We start from the raw sequence: 9,290 nt of genomic DNA, 5'->3' as shown, positions 1-9,290 counted from the left end.
CCTGGCTCAGCTGCTCTGGTGGGCCCAGCACGATATTCCCATGGCAAACACAAAGCTGGGCAAGACAGGGGGATGTGGACAGCCAACAACACCCACACTCTCCTTAAACACAGAGGTCGCCTTCCCTGTGAGAGCCTGGGCTGTCACTCAAGTCAAAAAGTGAATTAATGCATGAGCAGGAGAAGCAGGTTTCTAATTAAACAGGAAAGTTGGACCGTGTAATGCTGGGTTTAGCTGTGCTGCCTTGCAACACCTCATTAACCCAGGGCACTCTCTCGTTAGGCTTCTGCTGCTCCGAAACCGCCCCCGCAGGTATGGCTTGACACCCAGCTGGGGAAAAATGTCAACACCTGGCCTGAAAAATAATCCCCGGGGAAGCCACAGTAATTGCTTCAGACAGATGGACGAGGCAGCGTCGCTCGGAGAAACCACGCTCCCCTCGGGGTGTTTGTCCTTAGGGCGAGAGGCAAAAAGGGAGGATTGTAAGACTTAATAAAATCATTACACGTGAATATCTTTCCCAGTAAGCGCTGGGAGCCCGAGTGTGCCGCGAGAGGGTTGCCGGGCAGGGCCGGGCTGCAGGGCAGGAGGCACCGCGCAATAAAGAAAATAAATAAACTCAGCCCCGCAGGCTGCCGCGGGACCGGCGCGTCCCCTCCGGGATGCCCGGGAGGTGGCGGTGCCGCAGCGCCGGGAGCTCGGGCAGCGGGGGGAGCCGGGCATCCCCCGGCGCTGCCGCTGCAGCGCCAACATCTGCCTCACATCTGGCGCACAAACGGAGCGGGAGCGGCGGCAGCGGCCCGGGACAGGAGCGTCCCCCGTGGCGCTGCTGCCGGGGCCGGGGCTGGCCGGGACCCCCGTGGGGACCCCCGTGGGGTCACGATCCCCGCAAAGCCGCCCAGCAGCGCGGCTTCTCCTTCCTCCTCCTCCTCCTCCTCACCCCGCGGCTGCTTTGCCCAGGAGACAGCGCCCGGCCCGCAGAGCCAAAGCAGCCCGAGCGACAGAGCCTGGAACAGTCTGTTATTGAGGTCTGGGGGCTGATGGCAATCCAAGCGAGAGGAAAGCTTGGGTTCCTGCTGCTTTCCTGCGGCTGGCGTGTTGGAGAGGCTGCGGAGGACACACACACACACACACACAGTCTCGGGTGGGAGCCGTGGGTCTGCAGGTCCTGCACCAGGTCCTGGAGCACCGTCCCCTCGGAGGCTGTGGCAAGAAGCCGGGGAGCCCCAGGGCCCCTGGCCACGCTCATCCCTGCAGGATCCCCCCCTCCACTGCACCCCAGAGCTCCCTCCCCACTGGGCCGAGCTTATGCCAAACCATTTCGGGATGTCCTGACAGAGAGAGGCCCTTGGGACAGCACATCTATTCCCCTTGGTGCCCTGACTCCGTTTTTAGAGCCAGTATCTGAAGAATTCCCAGGGTGAGGAGGGAGCTGGGGTAAACCTCTGTCCAGAGTAGTAGAACAGTGTAAATCTGTTGGTTAAAGAGGAGCGATTTCCATGAGGAAGGTCCCGTTGGGAAGAATGGAAGGATTTGCCAGAGCAAAGCCTGCCAAACCTCTGCCTCACAGCATCACCACGGTTCCGGCAGGTTGGGCTCTCTCAGCACGTGCAGCAATTTGTTCTGGCTAGTGAGGGCGGCTTGTGGCAAGTGCTAATCCCAGCTCTGGGGTGGAGCCCCTCGGGAGCGGGGAGAGGCCCCCACTCGCAGCCCTGGCTCCTCGCAGACACCGAGCATCCCAAAGCAGCAGCTCTGTGTAATCCCCGCACAAAGAGGTGGTCACTGCTAATGGGTTTACCTGCTTAATTCTCCCTGGCCCTTCCTGCTGCTCGGGGTTTTCCCTTCCCCACTGGCTCGGTGCTACAGGAAACTCTGCTTCCCACATTAGGCAGATTGTGTGCAGCAGGACAGGCAAATGCATTTATCCTGCTGAATTCCCGAGCCCTGACACGGCGGCGTTTCCAGGATGTGAATCCTCTGTCACTCACATCCTTCCCTGCCCTGCTTCTGGAGCTGAGCCATGACACGTTTATCAATTTATCACCCCAGGGACAGAGCTCTTCAACCCCCTGGCTCCCAGAGCTCTTCCCCTGGACCATCTGCTGCCACCCCCAGCTGCCCAGAGGAGCCCTGATGCTCGTGGTGACCACCAAAACATCTCCCACCCCCTGCCAGGGCTCATCCCTGCCCAGCACAGCCCCACAGCAGAGGGAACTGGAGGTGGGTACGCTTGGGACAAGCTCAAACACTCCCCACCACCCCAAATTTACTGCTTTCTGCAGAAATTATCCCAACGTGGGTTTTCTCTTCTTGCAGGAGAGGAAAGGCAGGAACATTCACACCCAGATGTGCCTAAAGAACCAACCTCTGCAACATGCCTCAATTAAAAATCGTTTCTAGGCTCAGACTAGCAAATGTTGGCCTAATTTGGGGAGGAAGGGCTCTATCACAGCACTGCTGGGCAGGACACTGGGCAGGAGAATAATTTCCAGGCACAGCCGTAAAAGTTAAAACTTGATAACTCAGGCTGCAAGGTTGTGCTCCTTAGAGAACAAAGCCTTGAGCTCAGGTCCAAACCCTGCTCTCCAAGGACAGCCCCAGCTTTCCAAAGCAAATCCAAGCACAACTCAAAGCCATCAGAATCCAATTGCTGCTCACTCAAGCAGATCCCCCTTGTCACTGAGCACGGAAATTCAATATATGGGAAGAACTTGCAACAAAAAAATGAAATTCTGTTTATTTTCCTAGCAGGAGTTTGGCCTAAACCCTTCACTTTTGGAAAGAGAGTCAGTAACTCTGTCACTTCTTTTTTTACCCTCCTTTAATTACTTTTCTAACCTAAATGAGAACCAAAAGGAAAGCTTGGGGCACTATCACAGCATCATTGGCCAGATGTACCCTGGCCAAAAATGTGATTCCAAAATGAGACACTGCGTAATGAATTATAACTAAAACACTGTTTGACCAACTTTCCTCAGAATCTGGACAGGCTTTCCAATACAAAAAAACCCTTTTTTTTCCTAGCCAAACAACCTGTGTAAGAAAGCTTGGGGAGGGGCTCCATAAGGATGTCAGTTGTCACTGCTTTGTGTCCAAGGGAAAAGGCACACGGACACTGCGCTGGCTTCAGCTCCACCAGCCCCGGGAGGAAACCCTCCAGCCACGCTGCTGTGCTGGTAACTCAGCTCCTTCACGGGTCAGGCTTGAACTTGCTGTGGAGTTTACACTGTGTTAAGCCCATCTAGACAGAGAACCATTTCCTCCTGCTTAACAACCCCGCCGCTCCTGCGCCCGCCACGCCGCTAAGCCCCAGCGATTAACGCTGTCTCCACCAAGGAGCACAGAGGTCCCCAGGGCTCCAAACGCCCTCTACTCCCCCGGCCTGCCCTGGGCTGGGGCTCTGGGACAGATCTTCCTCCCTCCCAACACCCGGGACACATCAATCCCTTCTGTGCCCATGGGATGGGTCCCAGCGTGCGCAGAGCACCTCCATGGACTGTCCTGCTCCCCCAGCCAGGAGTTGTTCCCTTCTGTTCCTCCAAACCCTTCAAAACCACCTCTTCTCCTTCATCACTGAAATGAAGGCTTAGACCTCTTTTTTTTTTTAGTAAAATCCTTTTCCTGGTGTCCCTCACTGCTCTCTCAGGTGCTGCCCACATTCCCAGGTCCTGCTGTCCGGCGCTGCCCACCCCATCTCCCAGCTCACCTGCCCCTGTAACCAGGCAGAAACTACACCCCACAGAAGAGTTAAACCAGCCTGGAGAGTCTCTTCTGCCCCCCTCTGCTGCCTGAACACCGTCCAAAAGCAATTACACAGCACAATAACCCCGGCCAGGAGCACTGGGGTTCCGCAGGGACAGACAGACAGCAGCAGCACTGCCCCGTTCTCCCCAGGATTCTCCCCAGGGCCGTTTCCATTCACAAACACAAATTGGTTTTTCTTTCCCCCAGCTGCCAGCGCTGAACCCCCAGTCTGGGCAGGCTGTGCTGCCTGGCCCTGTCCCCACACAGCCCCTGTCCCCTCGGGCCACAGAGACCCCGAGGAGGCCACCACAAAGGGCCACTGGGACGCCAGGCATAACACTGACAAATCTGCAAATGAGTGCTGAAAATAGGAAGAAAAGAAGGAATAAAAGGACGCAGAGGAAGGAATCTGCTGGGGGAACAGCTCCATCTGGGCTTGGCACCAGGGAGCACTCACCACATCACCGCTGAAGGGACATGGGCTCTGGCCAGGACGGAGCTGCTGGCCCCGGCCCCGGGGGTTCGGCCGCTTCAAACGCTGAGGCTGCAGGAATTCTCTGCTGAAACGGGGCCACACAGCCAGGGATTCCTGAAAAAAGAACATGGGTGGGTGCTTCCCTCACTGTCCTGCCCTGGCCAGGCTGGGAAGGGTCCCCAGCAGCAGGAGCTGGGGGCTGTGAGCAGCATCCCCTCAGGGCTCTGTCACACGAAGCCATCACTTCCTGCCTGTGCTTTATTTATCCTATGCATTTATTTTCTATACAGTTTGTCCTGAAATATGGCACTTTGCACTTTCGAGGCTTTCCTAATCACTGGGGTAAACCCTACATGGGGGATGACAAAGAGATGGAATCAGCCAGTGCTGATTCTGTGCTCTGGCTTCTGCCAGCTCCACAGAGCCTCTGTGGGCTCTGGGGATTTTTGTTCCTTGGCCCTTTTTTGCTTTTATTTTTTTCATTTTTTTCAACTGAGCTCATTCTTTTAGCACTTCCTAGCTTAAATATTTTCAAAAGTTAGAAACAAGAAAAGAAAAAAAAACAGCTTTGCTGAGATCTACTTTTCCAGGTTGTCATGAAAATAAGAGAATCTCTCATGATGCCATGGGTGATTGCTGGGACCTGCCAATAGAACAGCAACCACAGGTCCTGTTCTGGGGCTGCAACAGTGCCCCCCCACCTCACCAGGACCTTAATTCTGGGCACTTTGGGACAGAGCTTCTCTGTGATGATGACAGCAGGATGCTCAGCCCCAGCTGGAGCAGTGCCATGACCATCCCCCAGCCCAAGGATCAAGAACGAGAATTAAAAGAAAGAAAGAAAAAAAATCCTCTTTGAAATCAGTTTTAAGTAAACAAAAAATTGATCTCACAAGCTTCAGTAACCACAAGCATCAATTTGGGGTTGGCTGGGCTCTGTTTTGCTTGGGTTCCTCTGCATCACATCTGAAGCCTATTTCAGGATGATTTGCTCGAGCGGTTCAGCACATCACCAGGGCCAGCATGCACTGCAGTCACCCAGGAGCCACTGCTGTCCCCATGGCCACGGGGACAGGGACAGGCAGAGCTGGTCTGGAGGGCAAACAAAGCCCCTCATCCCTTGGGCGAGCTCTGGCACGAGTTCTCCCTCTCAGCTTCTCCTGCTGCTGCTGAGCCTGCTGCCTGTTCTTATCCCCAGCCTGGAAGCAGTCCCTGGGCGCCTGTCCTTGCCCCAGGACAGGCAGCTGTGGCAGCTGTCACCTCCCCGAGTGCAGGGACAGAGGCAGAGCACGAGCAGTGACCTGCACACTCCCACAGCTCGGCTCCAGAGAGCCCTGCCCGAGGAGCAGCAGCAGAGCTGCAGAGCTGCTGAAGAACCTCTCCCCACAGCCTTCCAAACAATGGGGTGAGGGGAGCAGGACCCCCAGGAATGGGGTGAGGGGAGCAGGATCCCCAGGAATGGGGTGAGGGGAGCAGAATCCCCAGGAATGGGGTGAGGGGAGCAGAATCCCCAGGAATGGGGTGAGGGGAACAGGACCCCCAGGAATGGGGTGAGGGGAGCAGAATCCCCAGGAATGGGGTGAGGGGAACAGGACCCCCAGGCAATGGGGTGAGGGGAGCAGGACCCCCCAATAATGGGGTGAGGGGAGCAGGACCCCCAGGAATGACGTGAGGGGAGCAGGACCCCCCAATAATGGGGTGAGGGGAGCAGGATTCCCAGGAATGGGGTGAGGTGAACAGGACCCCCAGGAATGGGGTGAGGTGAACAGGACCCCCAGGCAAGGGGAGATGAGCCCTGAGCTCTGGGGTGGATGGAGCCCGATGCAGAAGCACAAGCCCAGCACAGGACAGTGCAGGCTGCTGTGGAATCAGAGCATGAATTCCTAGGGCTGACACATCAGTGCTGAGGCTGGAGGCCACACACAGCTGGAGCTTCACCTACCCTGACAAAAAGGGCAAATCAAACTCACACCTATAAAGCACTGGCAGCTCATCCCCACGTATTTTGCATTTAAAGAATGGCTGCTGCTATCTTCCAAAGCTGCCTGATTAAAATCTAACTGGCATGACTGCAGGTTGGCTCATTTATTCGTTCACTATGAGTGAACTGTTCAGTTTTCCAGAATCCCCACACAGAAACGCTCCCCACTGAGATGAACAGGATGTGCTTTTAGTGGTTTAGCAACTGTGCATCCTGTGTGTCCTTCGTGACAGCCACGAGCCCCACCACGGCTCCCTCACTGCTTTAGGCACATCTGGACTTTTGTAGTAATTCAATATAAATATATATTTATATCGGGTCCAGGAGTTGGACTCAGTGATCCCTGTGGGTCCCTTCCAACACAGGATACTCCGTGATTCTGTGATATATTTGTCATACGTTCAGGAAGGCTGACTTTCAAAGTCTTCCAGGGTTTGGAACAAGCAACGATTATAATCAGGAAAAGCACAGAGTGAGACATCTCCCATCTTTTTATGGAATAAAAGTCCCATTTCTATCCTTATAGGGGTGGATCTGATATTAAACTCAAGATACCAGAATACAGGAAAAAAATCAGGGTTCTACAAAGAAAATGCCACACTGTTGTTGTCAGATTTTAACATTACAGGAGAGGTAGGAAAAGTACTCCTCACCTACCACAGGAAATCATCTGGAATGTGTGTGGGAAAGAGCCTGACCTGCTGAAGCACACAGAGAAGATCACACGGAGACACCAGGGCCAGGGCAGCACCTCAGCTCACTCACCAAGGTCAGCTCAGGTGTGAGCATCACCTTGCACAGAACCCGGATCTCTTCCCCCCACCACACAACCCCAACCCCTGTGTGGTTTTTGTGCATCCCTGGGTGGAAAGAATAATTCCAATTATCCATTAGCTGCAATTACTTGGCATTAGTGAGGTTCTGTATTTTGCTGCTGGTGTTTAAAACCTGCCATGGTTGGCTGAGGAAGCCTGAGGATGGCCCAGGAGGTTTTTTAGTGTGGTTTCTATCAAGATATTCCACTTTTTAATATTTTCTTTAGCTTTTGCCGATTTTATTCAAATCTAATAGATCTTAATCTCTCTATCAGCAGCATCTGCACTGCTGTGAGAGAGCAGCACCTCTGTGGACAGATGTGAGGGGGCACAAGGGACAAAGCCCCATCCCCAGGGCTTGTCCTCCCTGTCACAGCAGCCTGCAGTGTCCTCCTCCAGAGCACAGGAGCTTTAACCACCTGCTGCCAGCGGGAAATGACAATGACAGGGAGAAAAGGCAGATTTTATTGTGTCTGGAGAACTGCAGCTCTGTGAAGCTGAAGTATTTAAATAGACAAGAATCTTTTGTCCAGGAAACTGAGCACTAATAATAACATTTCCTCCTGCACAGAAGGCTTCTTCCCAGCTGCTTTCCACGGTCTCTGCCTCCTCCTGTTCTCTGGCACTGGCCCAGACATTGTCACCCCCCTTTCCCCTCTCAGGCTACAGAACACCCCACGGTTTTCCAGGCTGCCTTCCCTCCACGCCCCAAGCTCTCCCTCCTCCACCAAGCATCCGGATTCTCTACTGGATTCCCTGCTCTGTTTTCTCCTCCAGGCTGCCTTGGCAGGCACACACCAGAAAGAGGAAGCCTCTCCTCTGGTTCTGGAGCCCAGAGCTGTGGCACACCCCAGCCCCCCGTCCTGCTCATACACACATCCCATCAGAGAGCACAGCACACCAGCACAGAGCACCACCAGCCCCTTTTCCCAAATGCTCACAGCCTCCCAAAGCTATGGGGGAATTTTAAGAGGGGTGAAAGAGGACACAGCCCAACATTCCATCTGCTCATCAACTTTCCAAACCCTGGCCAGAGCATGGAGGTGCTCCAGCTCTCCAACCAGCTACAAATTATTGAATTATTCATTCATTTCCTATGGGCACACTTCCCAATCAGCCCTAAAGAAAATCCACCCCGGGACACCAGTCCTGTGTGTGGGTGTCAGGATCCACTGCTGGGGCAGCACAAAGACACCCGGGGTAGCCGGGTACCTCATCCAGGGAAAACAGGGAATTTCCTGCAGCAAAGACCAAGCCCGGATTTGTTCCTGACAGCACAGAACAATGTTCTGGAGGAGCCAGCAGCCATCCTCTGGGAGAGCAGAGCTGTGGTTCCACCCTCCCCTCTGGAATACCACCCCTGCCCCACGGCTGGTGGGTTCAGCACCAGTGGCCCCAGGAGCTGAGGGCTGGGGGTCCCTGGGACACCCCACGGGACAGGAGCCAGCCTTGCAGCCTCCTGCTGGGGCAAAACAACCTGCAGAACAGACTGAGGGATCAGAAACGAGATCTTCTGGAAATCCAGTCTTACCTGGGGGAAATGTAGGGCTGAGGGAGCTGTGTCTGGGGTGGGAATGAGGGGCTGAGCAGGGGCTGTGGCTGCTCAGAGATCTCAGCTCAAATCCTTCAATATCCGCTGCTGCCGGGGGACCGGGGAGTCTCAGCAGAACCACGGCTTTACAAGGTGACAAACCTGAAAACCAAAGTGCTGGGTAACAAGAGGAATAGAAAGAAATGAGAGAAAATAAAGGGGTTTAATGAAAACATATCTTGTTTCCGTCCTAAAGAAGGAGAAGAGGTAGAACAAGTCTTATCCATAGCTTAATGTATTTATTGGAATTAATTTAAGAACAGAAAATTCACAGATAGAAAAAATATTTTTCAATCTTGACTGAAGTGTCCTGACAGTGTTAGTGCAAAATCTTTGTTGGTTCTATGAAAATAATTTGGATTTAATGTTGGTTTGATCTCTTGAGTTCAACAGGAGCACAGTCCTACCCTGCACCCTCAAGCCAGCCAGGAGTAGAGGATGGGTGTGGAGGCAGGAAAGCTGCAAGATATTAACAAAAATATTGAAATTAGGGTCCAGGTTTCCATACACAAAACCCAAAGAAACTGGATCCCAGGTGCCAGTTTTTAATTAAATACCAGCTTGGAATATTATAAAAATCCAGGAAGTAACATGTAATTATGCATTTACAAAGCTGATGACTCAAATTATTCTATTGGTTTGAAATACAGTGTGTCCAAATGCATTTTACATATGTAATGAACT

At 53.5% G+C, this 9,290-nt stretch overlaps 1 long non-coding RNA gene across 3 annotated transcripts in view; it reads right to left on the bottom strand.

Annotated features, from left to right (window-relative positions):
• Positions 1–9,290, bottom strand: part of LOC134559022 (uncharacterized) — a 54,922-nt gene that overhangs the window by 16,172 nt on the left and 29,460 nt on the right. For all 3 annotated transcript variants that reach the window (XR_010082442.1, XR_010082440.1, XR_010082441.1), the window contains exons 4-5: positions 8,547–8,708; positions 4,202–4,333 (exon numbers count right to left, since the gene is read on the bottom strand). This is a non-coding gene — a long non-coding RNA (uncharacterized LOC134559022). The remainder of the gene's footprint in view (positions 1–4,201; positions 4,334–8,546; positions 8,709–9,290) is intronic.

Source organism: Prinia subflava, chromosome 16, assembly GCF_021018805.1.
Source record: "Prinia subflava isolate CZ2003 ecotype Zambia chromosome 16, Cam_Psub_1.2, whole genome shotgun sequence".
Classification (NCBI taxonomy): domain Eukaryota; kingdom Metazoa; phylum Chordata; class Aves; order Passeriformes; family Cisticolidae; genus Prinia; species Prinia subflava.
This window is presented reverse-complemented; position numbering and strand designations above follow the sequence as displayed.